This window comes from Leptosomus discolor, chromosome 2, assembly GCF_034619465.1.
Source record: "Leptosomus discolor isolate bLepDis1 chromosome 2, bLepDis1.hap2, whole genome shotgun sequence".
Lineage (NCBI taxonomy): Eukaryota > Metazoa > Chordata > Aves > Leptosomiformes > Leptosomidae > Leptosomus > Leptosomus discolor.
Window position 1 is genome coordinate 10,274,691 of NC_141392.1, and position 16,975 is coordinate 10,291,665.

At 42.7% G+C, this 16,975-nt stretch overlaps 1 protein-coding gene across 2 annotated transcripts in view; it reads right to left on the bottom strand.

The window, feature by feature from the left end:
* The window catches only part of BICRAL (BICRA like chromatin remodeling complex associated protein), a 49,350-nt gene that overhangs the window by 20,895 nt on the left and 11,480 nt on the right, over positions 1-16,975 (bottom strand). The gene's annotated exons all lie outside the window — the stretch shown is intronic.

A 16,975-nucleotide genomic window follows, 5' to 3' on the forward strand; every position in this document is an offset into this window, starting at 1 on the left:
TGATTTATCTCAAAATCCAATACAGTCACACGTAATGATATACAAAAATCTCACACAATCTTCGACCAACCACTTAGAAGGGTTTTTTTAGAATTTTGAATTGGAGAAAGACAAATCATAAACCAAACTGATTAAACAGAACTTCAACGACTCTAAAAAAAGCAGTAAAACATAGCCACTGAATGCAATCTCAAGACTCCAATTAAAATGCTTCCATAGGAATGTACTCCCACCTAATCCTAGGGAGGGAATAACTGAACACTATGGAACCTACAAAGACTGTTACAAATCAGTAGATGTAATACTGACCAGCCAAAAAGGTAAACAAATCTAGGTTGGTATCCAACGGTGCTGTTAGAGGCTAGAGCCAAAACCACAGCCAAGACATTACGAAGCACTAAAAAGAACACTCCTTTCTCGCAGACCTTACTTAGCTGTTCTAGTGACTATATAGGCACTTTCAGTTTCTTCTCCTCAGCAACACTCAGAAGTGTACTTAAACTTGTGATTAATAGTACAGCGTTCTGACTATCCTTTTAACAATGGGTGGGGAATCCCTTTGCATTAGCCAAACTGAAGGTAAGCATCCATTCATGGGGTGCAGAGCATTTTTAACCTCACAGTATCATGACCACCAGCTCTATTGCACACTGCCTACTTGGTCAGGTGCTGCCTGTACCAAACACGTTCCATCACTCTCTGCTCCAATCGCTGTTCCTTCGACGCTTCTGTCCGCATATCCTGGTTCTCCTGTTCACCATAACTCTCAGAGTGTCATCTGAGACTCTACATTCTCCCTTTGCCCTGTCAGGAGTTCTCAGGACCACTTTATTCTCCCTTATTCTCTCTCTAAAGATCCCATCTAACCCACCAGTTCACTTATCAACTGATGCTAGCATTTCCTAAACCTTCTGGTACCCTGGCTTCCATTTAGTTATCCAATCTCATCTTCACAGCATCTTCTAATCACACCAAATTGATCACTGTGCATTCTATGCTTGGTTTTTTCTCAGCTTCCCTTGAGTCTATCATACTTATCACTCAAATTTATTAATGTAGTTCTGGGTTTAATTCATTTTACTCTCTCTCTTACTTCTTGCCAAATAGAAACTTAACTCTCCCTGTCCAGATCCACGTGAATCATTCTTCTGGCTCTCCCTCATACAGATGTCCATAATGACTGAGACAATGAAGGGACTGAAGCATCTGTTACAGAAGAGTCTGAGAGCACCACAACTGTTCCACGTGGGGAACAGAAGGCTACGAGAGGAATCTTACCCATGTGTACAAATACATGGTGGGAGGGTGTAAAGACAACTGAGCCAAACTCTGCTCAGTGGTATCCAGTGAATGAACAAGAGGTAAGGGGCACAAATACAAACAAACAAGATCTATTTAAACCTAAGAAAAAAATTTAAAAAAAAATAATTCTGAGGGTAGTCAAATACCAGCACAGGTTTTCCAGCAAGGTTACAGAGTCTCTGTCCTTGGAGATAACCAGAACCCAGTGAGCAGCCTGCTCTGGCTGAGCCTGCTGTGAGCAGGACGGTGGATGAGGCAATCTCCAGACACCCCACCTCAGCTGCACTGTCCTTCTGTAACCTCTTTCTTGAAATTTTTCTATACTCCACTGATTCTGAAACTTGTTTATACTTTAGACTAGCAGAGGGTACCCTACCCTGTCCTCTACAACGCATAGCCTCATTCAGATTTTTTTCTTCAATCTCCTGTGCTTTAGCTTACAGTGAGGGTGAAGCAGAATCAGAGCATATTTCACTATAAGGATCCCTCAGCATCACTTCTCTAGGAAAACAGAGAACCACCTCAAATGTCGACAAAAATCGGCATTCATGAGGTGATTATGCATCTTAAGAAAAATAATTTCTCCCATGATTCAATATTAGATCTGCTCACTGTTGCATACAGCCACAACATGAGCGCTGATCTCGCAATTTAATGCTAAGTAAATAACATAACATTTTATGTCACAAATTTAAATGAAGATGTGCATTAGTAAGAACAAATTAATAAGTGATTAGCATTCTGCTTTAACTGCACTGTTAGTACTACTTAGAGAAAATAACAGCTTTCTGTAAAAGCTAAACAGCATACCCACCTTTCAAGAGCAAGGTTTCAAAGACTTCTAACTAATCAAAAGTAAAAATCAGACCTATCAAAAGTCAACATGATCTTTGTTCTCACACTGCATGCCTACTTTTTAAAATCCCACCCCACGCATCTACGGCAATACTAACACGGTTATTTAAATAAAATAAAATGTCTTTGCTTTACCAAACCAAATGTTCTTTGTGATTATCTCACAATAAGGGTTCAACATTGTCAAAAGTGACCACACAGAACTTTGTCCAATCAGTACTCCTGTGGGTATTAAAACTGCTAACTCAAATTATACAAATTAAGTTCACTAAATTCTTGAAAACTTGCATATAATGATCAGAAGGAAAATAAATTGCATGAAAACACCAATGAGATGAAATCTTAATGGTAACACACTCTTCACTATTCAGCCCTTTACCTGAACATGCAGTTTGGCTTTATTACAAGAGTTTGTTGGTTTTCCCCAATTCACAAACATGATGCAAGAAAAACCTACCCAACACATTGTAAATTCCCACCAGTTCATGACAGACAATAAAACCCACAGAAAAAGGCTACATTTTTTATAAACACCAAGAATCACAACCAGTCCCCTCCAGAAATGCATCTACCTAACAAGCTTTAACAACATTCTCATCACTAGCAGAATTCCACGCACACATGAAAAAGTATTATTATGTCACCTGGTTTTTCTAATGCTGCTTTACCAAAGAGCTAATCTGTATAAAACCGTTACCAGGTTTTTATACAGCTTATCAATGTACCATCACAAAGCCACGAACACACCTACCATACACAGATCTCGGTACGTTCAAAACTTGTTGTGATCAGCATTTGCAGCCTAAGGGCCTACCTGCTCCCGCACCTTGAAACCTGCAAATAAACCACAGACAGATCGCTACCATCTCAGTACCCCCGCAAATGACTGCCAGGTAACACTACACTAACATGACGCTGCACAGCGGTGCTTTAAATACCACAGGACCAACACACAATTTAAATAGCACACAAGTGTTCTGTGAAAAAACAATCAAGATCACAACCAGGCCACAAACCTACCTATTTATGCTAAATTCTGTTCCTATTTCGCCACACATACCCTAGATCTACATAAAAAGATTTAAACCTGCAGTTACACGGTTAACAGATGCAGATTTTCAAAAAGGATTAGCGTCCTGTTAACTTCAGGACAGCAACAGAGGAGGTGCACAATCAGTCTGAGCCCTTGCACACCCACACGGACCTACTCGTTCAGTTTATCTAGAAAAGAGCGCAACTTTGTTGACACAGATGACCCTTTAAAAGTGTGTTAATAAAAGCAAGCCTCTCCTGTGAAATTTTCCTAACACATTTTCTACAGCACAAATGGTAGAAAAGTTTGCTGCTTCTTGCCAACTCTCTTTTCAGGTTTGCTATATAAGTTACACAAATTCTGTCCTCCTCGCTGTTTGTTAACATATAGTGGGCCACAATAATGACTGAAGTATGAAATGGATATAAACTATATCAAGCCAAGACAGTTTGAAAATAAAACTCGGCACAATGAGTGGAATTAAAGGATTAGAGTTATGTAGCCTAGACCAGTGGTCTCCAAAGTGTGGCGTGTGCAAGACAACCCACTGGGGTGCAGGAAGAAAATACCAGGACTTCAGCAGTACACACACATAATTTGTACTTAAATATACATATATTGGGGGTGCACACCCAAAACACTTTTACCAACAGGAGTGTGCAATCAAAACCATTTGGAGATCAGTGGCCTGTGGCCTAGACTCTTAAAGACTGACTCACTTCTGTATTTGCATGAGTTGACAGGGGCTTCAGCCTGCGGCCAAGGGGTGTGGGTAGAGGCTCCAGGTGACGCTTGTCTGGGCTGTCGAGGCCCATCAGCGCACCCAGGGCCCTGAGAAGAGCCCACACTAGAGACAGCTGGGGAAAATACACATTGGGGAAGATTCACACAACCTGCTGGAGAATTATCACAATGTAGCCTAACAAATACCTAGTTATCATCAATACTGTTCTATAGCGTCTTTTTTAAAGAAATTAACAAAAACACACACACCCCAAAAAAAAAAATCTGTTTATCATAGCATCATAGAAGGTATCGGGTTGGAAGGGACCTCTAAAGGTCATCTAGTCCAAGCCCCCTACAATAAGCAGGGACACCTCTAACTAGGTCAGGCTGCTCAGAGCCCCATCAAGCCTGACTTTGAATGTCTCCAGGGATGCGGCTTCCACTACCTCTCTGGGCAACCTGTTCCAGTGATCCACCATCCTCATATTAAAGAACTTTTTCCTCATGTCCAACCTAAATCTACACTTTTCTAGCTTAAAACCATTACCCCTCGTCCTATCGCTACAAACCCTTGTGAACAGCTCTTCCCCTGCCTTCTTATAGGCCCCTTTCAGGTATTGGAAGGTCACTATAAGGTCCCCCTAGAATGATAAAATCATTCAGGTTGGAAAAAACCTTTGAGATTATCAGAGTCCAACCATCAACCCTACTCTATCAAGTACACCCCTAAAACATACCTCCAAGCACCACATCTAAATGACCTTTCAATACATTAAGGGATGGTGATTCATCCACCTCCCTGGGCAGCCTATTCCAATGTCTGACAACCCTTTCAGTGAAAATTTTTTTCCCAATGTCAAACCTATACGTACCCTGGTGCAGCTTGAGTCCATTCCTTCTTGTTCTATCATTTATTACTGTGAGAAGAGACCAGCACCTACCTCTCTACAATGTCCGCTAAGGTAGTTGTAGAGAGCAGTAAGGTCTCCCCTCAGCCTCCTTTTCTTAAGACTAAATAGTCCCAGTTCCCTCAGCCGCTCCTCCTAAGACTTAATTCTCTAGGCCTTTCACCATCTTTGTTGCCCTTCTCTGCGCTCTCTCCAGAACCTCAATGTCTTTCTTGTATTGAGGTGCCCAGAACTGAATACAGCACTCGAGGTGTGGCCTCATCAATGCCAAGTACAGGAGGATGATCACCTCCCTACTCCTGCTGGCCACACTATTCCCAATACAAGCCAGGATGCCATGGGCTTTTTTGGCCACCTGGGCACACCACGGACTCATATTCAGACACTTATCAATCAGTCCTTTTCTGCCAGAGAGCTTTCCAGCCAAGCCTGTAGTGCTGCATGGGCTTGTTGTGACCCAAGTGCACAACCTGGCACTTGGCCTTGTTGAAGCTCATACAGCTGGCCTTGGCCCATTGATCCAGCCTGTCCAAGCCCCTCTGTAGACCCTCCCTACCCTCAAGCAGATCAACACTCACACCTAACTTGGTGTGGTCTGCAAAGTTACTAAGGGGGCATTCTATCCCTTCATCAAGATCACTGGTAAATGTGATTAACAGAAGTGGCCCAAGTACTGACCCCTGCAGAACATCACTTGTGACCGTCCGCCAGCTGGATTTAACTCCATTGATCACCACCACTCTCCAGGCCTGGCTGTCCAGCCAGTGTTTTACCCGGCAGAGCATATGCTCACCCATGCCACAAGCAGCCTGTTTCTTCACTAGAATTCCGTGGGAAACAGTGTTGAAGGCTTTACAGAGGTGTAAGTAAACAATATCCACAGCCTTTTCCTCATCCTTCAGGCCCATCATCTTGTCATACAAGAAGATCACGTTCATTAAGCAGGATCTGCCTTTCATAAACTCATGCTAACTGGGCCTGATCACCTGATTGTTCTGCAAATGACTCGTGATGGCACTCAAGATGATCCGCTCCATGATCTTCCCTGGCACCGAGGTCAGACTGACAGGTCTGTAGTTTCCCAGATCCTCCTTTTGGCCTTTCTTGTAGATGCGTGTCACATTTGCTATTCTCCAGTCCACTGAGACCTCCCCAGTTAGCCAGGACTTCTGGTAGATGATGCAAAGAGGCTTGGTGAGCACATTCATCAACTCTTTCAGTACTCTTGGATATAGCCCATCCGGCCCCACAGACTTGTGTGCATCTAAGTGGTGTAGCAGGTCACTGACTACTTCCTCTTTAATCGTGAAGGCCACATTCTGCCCCGTGCCGTGCTCCCTCACCCTCCCACCTTCCAGCTCAAGGGGCTGGTTGTCTAGGGAACAACTAGTTCTACTACTAAAAACTGAGGCAAAGAAGGCATTAAGCAACTCAGCCTTTTCCTCATCCTTTTGTCACTGTGTTTCCCCCTCTATCTAGTAAAGGAGGAAGATTGTTCCTAGCCCTCCTTTTGTTGTTGATGTATTTATAGAAACATTTTTTACTGGCCTTAACAGTTGTAGCTAGTTTAAGTTCTAATCGGGCTTTGATTCCCCTCATTTTCTCCCTCACTACTTCTCACTACAGTCCTCATGAGACCTGCCCCCTCGTCCAAAGGCCATAAACTCTCCTTTTGCTCCTAAGGTCATGACAAAGGTCCCTATTCAGCCAGGCTGGTCTTCTTCCCCACTGACTCGTTTCTTGGCACACGATGACAGCCTGCTCCTACGCCTTTAGGACTTCCTTCTTGAAGTACGTCCAGCCCTCCTGGGCACCTTTACCCTTCAGGGCTGCCTCCCAAGGGACTCTGTCCATCAGTCTCCTGAACAGGCCAAAGTCTGCCCTCTGGAAGTCCAAGATAGCAGTTTTGCTGACCCCCCTCCTTACTTCCCCAAGGATTGAAAACTCTATCATTCCATGATGACTATGCCCTAGACAGCCTCCAACCTTTACTTCCTCCATAAGATCCCATCTGTTCACAAGGAGCCTGGTTGGCTCCCTTACCAGTTGTGTCAGGAAGTTATCTTCCACACACTCCAGGAACCTCTTGGACTGTTCCCTCTCTGCTATATTGTATTTCCAGCAGATACCTGGAAAATTAAAGTCTCCCAAGAGAACAAGGGGGAGCTATCATGAACCTTCTCCCAACTGCTTGTAAAATATTCCATCCACCTCTTCATCCTGGTTGGCTGGTCTGTAACAGATTCCCACCACAGTATCAGCCTTGTTTGTCTTTCCTCTGATTCTTACCCATAGTGACTCGACTCTATCATCACTGTTATTAATTTGTGTGCATTCATGCGTCTCCTTAATATAGAGGGCGACCCCACAACCTCTTCTTTCTCACCTATCCCTTCTGAAAAGTTGGTAGCCATTGATTGCAGTGCTCCAGTTGTGTGGGAGTCATCCCACCAGGTTTCCATGACAGCAGCTATATCATAGTTTTCTTGCTGCAGAACAGTCTCCAACTCCTCCCGTTCACTGCCCATGCTGCCTGCATTAGTATAGTTGCACTTCAGCTGAGCTAATGATCCCGCCACCGTTTTGGGAGGAGAAGCTCCAACTCCTACCTGACCATTCTAAGTCTCTTCCACCGTTACTAAGTTATCAACAAGCCTAGCGTTTTTGCTGCTGCATGTGTCACCACCTCCCACCTCAACTGAGATGTCAAGACTGAAAGAACACACCAGCGCACTGACCCAGGAGCACCAATATGCCGCATCCAGTCTCCTCTCTGGCAAGCCTGGTTTCCCTGGAGCCTTCTCTTCTCCAGGCTGAACAACCCCAACTCTCTCAGCCTGTCCTCATAGGAGAGGTGCTCCAGCCCTCTGATCAATTTCGTGGCCTTCCTCTGAACATGTTCCAACAGGTCCACATCCTTCTTGTGTTGGGGGCTCCAGAGCTGGATGCAGCACGTCAGGTGAGGTCTCACCAGGGCAGAGTAGAGGGGCAGAATTACCTCTCTTGATCTGCTGGCCATATTTCTTTTGATGCAGCAGGCCAAACTCAGCCCTGCTGGTGCATCCAACTATTCTTAGAATTTACAAAGGGCAGTCCTTACTAGTTAGTCACAACCCAGCACAGATATTCCCTGTAACTTATTATTAGCAAAGCCTCTACTATTTTATTTCATAACCCTGCTACTGCACTGGTGAACTAGTATATACCTCAACTTGGGTCACATGTACTTGTGGAAGCAGCGCTGCCTATCCCTTTTGGGAAATAACCAGAATGCCCTTTATTGCACGCTCCCAAACAGAGTATGAGAAAAGGTGAAAGTAATAAAACTGACAAGGAAATCCCAGCTAAGCAGGCCAGTCCTCTGGGGGACTGTTATTACTTGGCCTTAAAGCCTCTGCCTCCCTTTCAACACTCTCACCTACTACAGAGCAAAGACCAACAAAAGAGGAAGAGAGCAGTCCTGCACCTCTCTCATCCACCTTCCCAGAGTCAGCTCAAGGCTTTGAACAGTCGTCTGGAACAGAAAATTGATCTGACAAAATACACTGATCTGTTCCAACTTGGATTAGCTTCTTGATTTGGTTCTGACTTGCCACAGGGCTACAAGAGTGCTAGTGCCAGCACAAGGGAGGGAATAGGAATGAAGGAGCTGGGTAGTTAAGCACAGAGAAAGGCAGCAGTGCTCCAGCCAGCTTAAAGCAATCGTCAGACTGCAGCCCCACATGTACAGTTACTACAGCCACCACTCTCACGGTAGCTGCAGTGCAGGCAGCAGGTTGATGGAAGCCATTATTCTGCTCCACTCTGCACTTGTGAGTTCCCATCTGAAATACTGTGTCCAGTTTTGCCACACGCACACACACAGCCACCCCCCTTTCTTTAAAAGAAATACGGCAAAACTTGAAAGAGTCCAGTAGAGTGCCAATCAAATCCTGCAGGCACATGATCCCAAGAAAGTTGGAGGGAACTGTACCTCTTCAGCCTCAACAACAGAACGTTAACCAGAGCTCTACCTGCAGTCTGCCACTAGCTAAAAGGGGTGCTAGGAGGAGCAGAGCCAGCCCCTTCCCATCAATGCACAGCAAAGACACGAGGCAACAGCCAAAGCAAAAACACATAAAACCCCAACTAGATATAAGGAAAAAAAGTTCACAAATAAGAACACTCAAGCAAGAGGGTGGAATCACCCTCTTTGGAAATTTTCAAATGGCCCTGACCAACCTGTCCTAACTTTAACGCTAGTTCTGCTTACAGAGGGGGTAGGGCCAGATAAGCTCTAGTGGTCCTTACTGGCCCGAGTTTTTAATCACCATGCTATATGATCACACAACACATGTAGGGTCTACAACCTGCAGAGTCATTAAAACTGGATTCGTCCAGAAACAGTCCAGCTATTCATACATGCTTCACATACTGCACATTATTTTTATAACTTAAAAAATGGCAGTATTCAAAACCCCTGTAAATACTGGATTTTAAATTCACTCGATTTATATTGAAGCTTGTCACAAGAGAATTATTTTCCTTTCTCAGTCATTTATAATTTCATACGACCTTAACATTACTTCAAAGACAAAGCTGTAAAGTATTATTTTACATTTTGTAAAAAACCTAAGAAAGTGGCTAGTTTAGAAAAGCAACATTTAGAGCAGTAATTCCCAAAAGTGTGATACGATCAACATCAAAACTTGGTAAGCCAGAAGTAAATAAATTTACCTGCAGAACTGTTGTAAAAATACAGACTCGTAATTTCGTGCAACTACATGTGATCAATTCCTGACTGGCAGCATGCTGGGCCATGGCTTCTGAGAGTGAACAGTGACCTTTGGAAAGCAATGCTTTAAAGCAAGGAAATGACTGCTGTAGTTACAGCTTTATAGGTGGAGATAATCAAACTTGCATACAGTAACATACGTAGCACCTGAAGCAGCTACTGTTTGAGTTACGAGATATGCCCGCTGATCCGCACAAGTTCCTAAGACTTTGTACACATCCAGTCAGCAGAAACTCTGACGACACCTCCATCATGCTTTATAATGTATCTGAGCCATTCTTCAGTCTTCTGTACTGTGGTGCTGCTCTACATCATTCTCCAGAATTTTAATCTACAATCCCAAAATTAACAGTAACTTCACCATGGAATATCTGAAGAAATGCATTGTCACTATAATCATCAGAACAACAAAAACAGAAGACATCAAAGTTACTGTAATAGTTACTGTAGAGAATGGTATTGTACTGAACTGAGTGTGCTACATCTAATTCATGACGTTTTTATCCTTCATATCCTTTTTGAATACAGATGTAAGATAACTCCATTAATCAAATACAAGCACCCAGCCCTTCTTAAACTACATCAAAGGATCACAGCAGCACTAAGTGATTCCACAGTGACTGCAAAGGCCAAACGCCTGGAGTTGAAGTCCTTCCCTCACACAAACTTCCACCGCGACTCCCATTAATTTTCACAGTGCTAGCGTTTTGCTCAGTGTGCTTCTGAACTGGGAGGGGGAGGGAAGATGCCATTTTACCACATATTAGGCGACAGGTACCATTGAAGCAGTACGCACTTCAGGTTGCTAAGGTGCCCTAACTACTGCCTGCCTTACACTGTCAGTTCTCTCTCAGGTTCCTAATGAACAGGCAGCCTTGGATTCGTTGAAGGAAACTAACCTAACTCACTCAGGGACAACCAGGCCTCATTTGCATTCTCTGCAACGCAGGAGTGCAAGAAAGGAGTATAAACTCAAACCCTTATTACCATGTCTTTTACTCTTAAAACTCCAAATCCATGCTACTTTTGAACAATCTAGTGTCTTGCAAACTGGACAAGTTGAGATGTTTGTAACTAACCAAGCATGTGTTTTATGATCAACTTAAGAGCCGCTCACCACATCAAGGCCTTCTTTTCAAGAAACTGATTTTTACACAGATGGAATACAAAAAATGAACATTAAGAGGTATTTCCACTCCCCCCCTTTACTGTAAAAAAACTATGTGCAGTGGAATAATGACACAATATTCAACGGAAAAGAAGTAAATATTGAAAAACATGACTGCAAATTAAAATCTCACTCTCAATTTTACTTAAAGAAAAATACAGAAGGCATAATTACCAAAAAGTTGTCATTTCAGGGCAACGGTAGTAAGGAAACAGAAATAATTTTGAAAAAGTACTTTGTAAGACACAAGGATTTAACTACTCATTTGTAAACTATGGTGTGCTTATATTCTACAGTATGTAATTACTCCTTAGGAATATTTTCTCTTCCAGAGTAAATCAACAAAAAGCAACTACTATACCATTGCAAAATCTACCAGGAATTGCGCTCTAAAAAAGAGCCACCAAAGTGAGAAATGTGGGATTCTAATCTAGCACCACAGTGCAACATGCAAGTGTGAACTTTAGATATATCTGAAAATATGTTCCCATTCCAAGATTCCGAGTGGTGCTTTTAACATGAACTTACAATGTTTGAAATTAGCTGTGGAACTGAATTTAATCATCAGTATTTCAAAGACATCTGTATGCAACGGAATATGAGAAGAAATTTGTAATTTTAAATATTCAGAAGAACGATGCAAAACCTCTCTACAAAAAACTACTCCAAAAAATGGCAACTATTCAGGAGTCAGAAAAATTGCAACAAGAAACGAAACATGAAAGTGCTACCTCTCGTGAATCGCCAGGTATGACTTCATGCATCTTCAGGGTTTCTAAGATCTGGCACTTACAAGGACAGGCAACATCTTTACACAGTTGTGAAGTAGCAGCTTCGCTTACAGAAGGGCAAATAAAACCCACACACTAAAGCACAGACAACCCACAATAGGTTGTTTATCCAACTCTTAAAATCTTATTTCCATTTAGTATACCACAAAAAAAACAATCTTGGTTTGATTTTGGCAAATGTAGTAACTTACCAAGTTTCCAAAAACTATAATGATATTTTAATATATTAAGAAAAGCATGGAAAAGTGCAGTTCAATTGTTAACAGTATGTATGATAGTAAAGGTTAATCCACAGTCAAGCACACCGAACACACACGTGACTCCGCAGTGCAGCTGCCTAAAACCTGGTTTCCCTCAGACACACATGTTCAGCATCGAATTTCTAATTTATTCAATACAATTTTTTCCTACTGCACCCAGAACTGCTCTTGGCAACACCAAAATCTTGATCAGGCTTTCATCTGGAAACAGATGTGTTTCAACCACACAGAGAAAACCCAGAGTGACTCGCAGCCTGGCAGTCAGGATGCTTGCCTATCCCACGGGATTCACCAGGTTGAGCACTCGGCTCAGCCCACTTCCCCAGCAATGACTACCCTCATCACTATGCTACGGCCTGTTGTGGGCTCTGTCTTCTAAGCTGCTCCATCACATACACAATTCTTCAGGAATCTCAATATTCATAAAGCATTTTGAACGGTCCTGGTTTCATCCCAAGAGGAAAAGAAGGAGGTGTAATCGCAGCAGTTCCTTAGGAAAGAAACGTTCACCTGCCCAAATGAAGTTAGATGCTCTTTAAGTATTTCTAGAAACTACTGCATGCAGTAACACAGGCCATACGTTATTTGTACAACATAGTACTTCAAGAAATGTCAACTCAGTTCTTCAGATGATTCTACCTTGTTTCTACTAGAGAATACCACTACTTCTGATTCTGTGCATATAATTTCCAGAGTCTGAAAAAATACTTATGCACTCACAGAATGTAACTTCCTTTACCACTGATCACTTCTCAATTACTTTATAAAGCAATGCTCAATTAATACCTTTTCATTGCCACTCTATTCCATACTAGTTTAAAAAAAAAAACCAAGCAACTGGTTATCTTGTCACAGGCATGGTTCGCACAAGCTAGCATCAGCTAACAACTGCCAATAATTAAAGCTGAGCGGAGATTTATACTCCTTTTTGTTATTATGTTTGGAAAATCAACTGAAATTTGAATGTGACGAATTGACAGATAGGTTACTAATTCAGCAGCGCAGTCCATACCAACACCCCCAAAACCAGATTGAAAATCCTTCACACCGCCAATCTTGTCCTTGTTGAAGCCAATGCCTTGCTGAAGCCAGTGGAGATTTTGCCAGCTATTTCAGTGGGGCTAAGATATTTTCTGTAGTTGACACATCTCAAATTCAAGCTTCAACACCAGAGCTTGAAATTCCTCACTCAGATCAAGTTCACAGTAAAACTACCGCAAGTTCCACCCGAGACAAGGCATAGGATCAGCTCTTACAAACGTGATCAGTCTCCTGCAATAAAGCTGAAACTTTCTCCCTGGACTCCCCTCTCTTCACTTTACCACCTTTTCTTAGTATTTTCAATGAAAGAAACGCTACTGTACTAAGTTTTGACAGCAATCTGCCTGCTTGCTGTCTTTTCATTTTGGTAAGCATTCCCTTACCCAAAGTCACATTGAAGTAGCTCTAGAACATTTTAAAACTAGTGCAAGAAAATAAAGGCAATTAAAAAACTTGGTAGTCTATTTGTGCTAGTTAATCATGTTAATTTTTATTTTGTCTAATACCTCAGCCATTCTCAAAGAAAAATAATACAGACACAGTAGTTGTTTTTTCAACAATGAAAGCAGGGACAAATGAATATTTGAAAATAAAGATACACATACTCATTTAACTATGTGATGATCTTCAAAAAACATCGGTTCAGGCCGGTGTTCATGCATTCATATTGGTGCAACAAGGGCTTTACCAATACTGCTTGTTCCCACTTTCAAACTAGAACAGTTGCAGGTCACAACGAACGTTAGAACAGTTTATTAATCTTGCCACTTTACTGTAAGAAAGCAAAACACGCTTGGTTTTGTGGACAATCCCCGTGTCTATGCTGGACCGGGCACGTCACCACAAAAAAACCTTTCAAGCACAGATGCAGTTTATTCCAGCAGAACAACCAGAAGAAATTATGCCAACTCTCTGAACACAATGAACTACATTATCAAAGAGACTCTTATGCCTGGTCTACATCTATTCTTAGCCAGGGATAACACTCACACAGCTACATCTACGCTACATAGTGCCAGCCATTAGACTTATCACAAGCCTAATGCAGCACGAAAAGCCATGATCACTGTCCATCAGAGCCACATTTCAAGACATAACTGCACACTTCTGCAGATAGAACTTTCCTGGAACCGACAGGAAGTATACCAGCAAAATGCTAGAGTACAATGAATGCCCGAGCAGCACAGCAATGCAGCCATGCCCGCAAAGCTCTTCAACTCTAGACTACGGACTTACCTCTGTTGCAAAACTTTATGGACATGGAAAAGTGTCCTTGGAGGACTAGAAAAGCAGCTTAGACTTTGGGGTTTTTCTCTCACTACAATTAAACTAAATATATCAACTCTACTAGAAAAGCACACACTGGGGGCAGAAAGCCCACCCATCTATAAGATGCCTAAATATTTAGCTACAGTAGAACCATCTCTGTCAAGGGCACAACTACGTAGCACTGACCTCACCTAAGGCCGCACATCTACTGAGGGTACTATCAACTCAACAATACAGGCATACATACAAGACATACAGGTATAGAAGGTATCATTTAGAAGCAAGTGCTCAATCTACAAACAAAGTAAGAACACACTTAAAATACGTGAGTATCATACCAGTGAACAAGCCAAGAAGCACCAGTGAAAGCACAACTGGGCTAGTGTTACCCACACAGTGAGCTTCCGCACTCCTCCATCAACGCGAACAAGCTATGCGAAGTAAAAAGCACCGCTTGCAACAACCACAGAAAGAAAAAACTTTTAAGCTCAGACAGAGGCAAAGAAATACATCTAAAAAGAAGACATCTAGTATATTTAAATACTATCCACCAAAGATCTCGAGACAAGAATACATTTTGCTTTAACACAAGCAGGTCAGAGCAGAGAATATATGCAGTCATTTGGCAAGTATTACACCCTGAGCGAATATAAACTGGGCAGGTTTACCCCATTTTTGCCATTTCTTCATTATTTTCACAAATGAATGAAAAAATCCACACACAATTTGCCAGACATTAATGCATAATAGAGAAATTTTATTGTATAAAAATATACTACCACTAAAAAAAAAAATCACCATCTTGATTCCAAGACTACTGTTAACAAAAATGCAAAGTAATCACTTCAAGAAAGTCTTTCATGTAATAGTAAAATTTCTGAAATATGTGAACAAACACTGTAGTCCACACTCAGCAGATTTTTAAACAACTAAAATTTTAGCAGGTGTATTGTTGAAAAAGCTGAAATGTTAACAAGGTTGTCCCCATGAAAGTCTAGAAAAAGTGTTTAGATCCAGACGATTTTTTTAGCATATTCCAAGCAATAAAAATGTGTATTTCACAAGAAATGTCATGCAAAACCCTTCAACACCATCAGGCAAAGAATTTAAACAGCCTTAAAATTAATCCTGAATTCTAAACAAAATCTCCTAGTTCCTTCAGGAGCCAGCAAGAGACAAGCATTAAAAAAGGCACAAAATGAAGAACTCAACAAGCATTCCACACTCCTTAGTTGGCGCAGCATGAGTTGGTCTGGCAGCACACTTGCTGTTCCTGAATACAGATGTTGCTGGTATTAAACTCAAACCTCATGAGCACTGATCAGATTACACAGAAATGTGGAAAAAGAAAAAAGTTTTGATTAAAAAATAGGAGATCATTTTCAACACTCTCTACAAAAAAAACAGCACCAAAATAAAGCTTAAAAAAGAATATTAAAGTGGAGCTGCCAAATTTGAATAATTTGGAAAAGGCACTGCTTCCTGTGAGACATAAAGGGGTGATAAAAACTTGGAAAGATGCTAGTTGTCCGTCCCTGTAACATCACACACACCCCCCCAAAAAAAAAAAAAAAAACACCAAAAAAAACAGGAGAGTAACAGCAACAAAATGAGTTACCTGCCCACCCACCAAAAAGTTACTTGCCCTTAAATTTTTGCAAGCACTTTTCAAGGTATGGAAGGCTCTTAATGACGATTACTTTGCCCTATGTGCTGCACTAGAGCGTTTTATAAAGTTGGATTTCTTTTATAATGACGTGTTGCATTTTTTGGTCGTGGTTCAACAGAAAAGGATGATGTTCTTCCAAAATCTTTGTCCCTTCTACACTCCGAATGCACCTCATGTCAAGAAAACGCCTGTGCTAGAGGCAGGCACACGAGCTCTGTAGGGACGTGCACAGGCTGTACGCTGGGGGCAGGGGCCCCTCCGAACCAAACCAGTCCAACACCCCACAGGACCGCAGCCCAGACCGCTCCGGAGATGGGGGAAGCCTGAGAAGGCGGCGATTCAGACCCACGACTGACACGGGCCTTCCCGAAAAGACCCGCGCCCCAACCAAGCCACCCTGCTGGCTCCCCTGCACACGCAGAGCCAAGAATCCTTCCCCTCTCTCCCCAAAGCACACACAGGAGAAACCCCTTACAGCGATTTATTAAAGAAGTAAAGAGATGGGGCGAAAAAGAACAAAAAAAAAAAAAAAAAGGCAAGCAGCTTCTGGGACTTCGCGGAGAAGATCTCAAGGCCCAAGACAGTAACGCTTCTGAGACAGAAAGAGAAACGGCCCGAGCACGGCGCGACGGCAACGCCCCACTCGGCGCGGCGACACAGCAGAAAGGACCTTAAAATGGCGCCCGTGGGGGAGGAGAGTCTGAGTGAAACTGCGCAACAAACGCTGGCAGGAAGCCAGGCAGCGCCATCTTCCCCGCGCTCTCCCACTCCCACTCGCCCCGAGAGCTGCACGGCAGAAGCTGGCCGCTGAGCCCCGGTACGGCCGGGGCCACCCCCGGAGGACCTCTGCTTCAAACCCGGCTTCGTTCCGTCCTGCCGAGCCCCGAGGAGCGAGGAGCGGGTGCGGGGACAAGCGAAGGCCTGCACATCTCTTTCCTTCCCCCAGTGATTATTTAGGAACAGCTCTAAGACAACATATACATCAATACATCGTTTAATTTTGCCCGGGTTTTAACATTACTACGTCTGCTTGCTGCCATAATCTATACGTGAATTTTGCAATTAAGAACAAAAACAAGTATAACCTAACTACTGAAACACACACCCTCCCCCCCATAACGCAATAAATGTGAACTGCGAGGATTTCAAAAGAAACCCTCCACAAACCAACTACTGTTT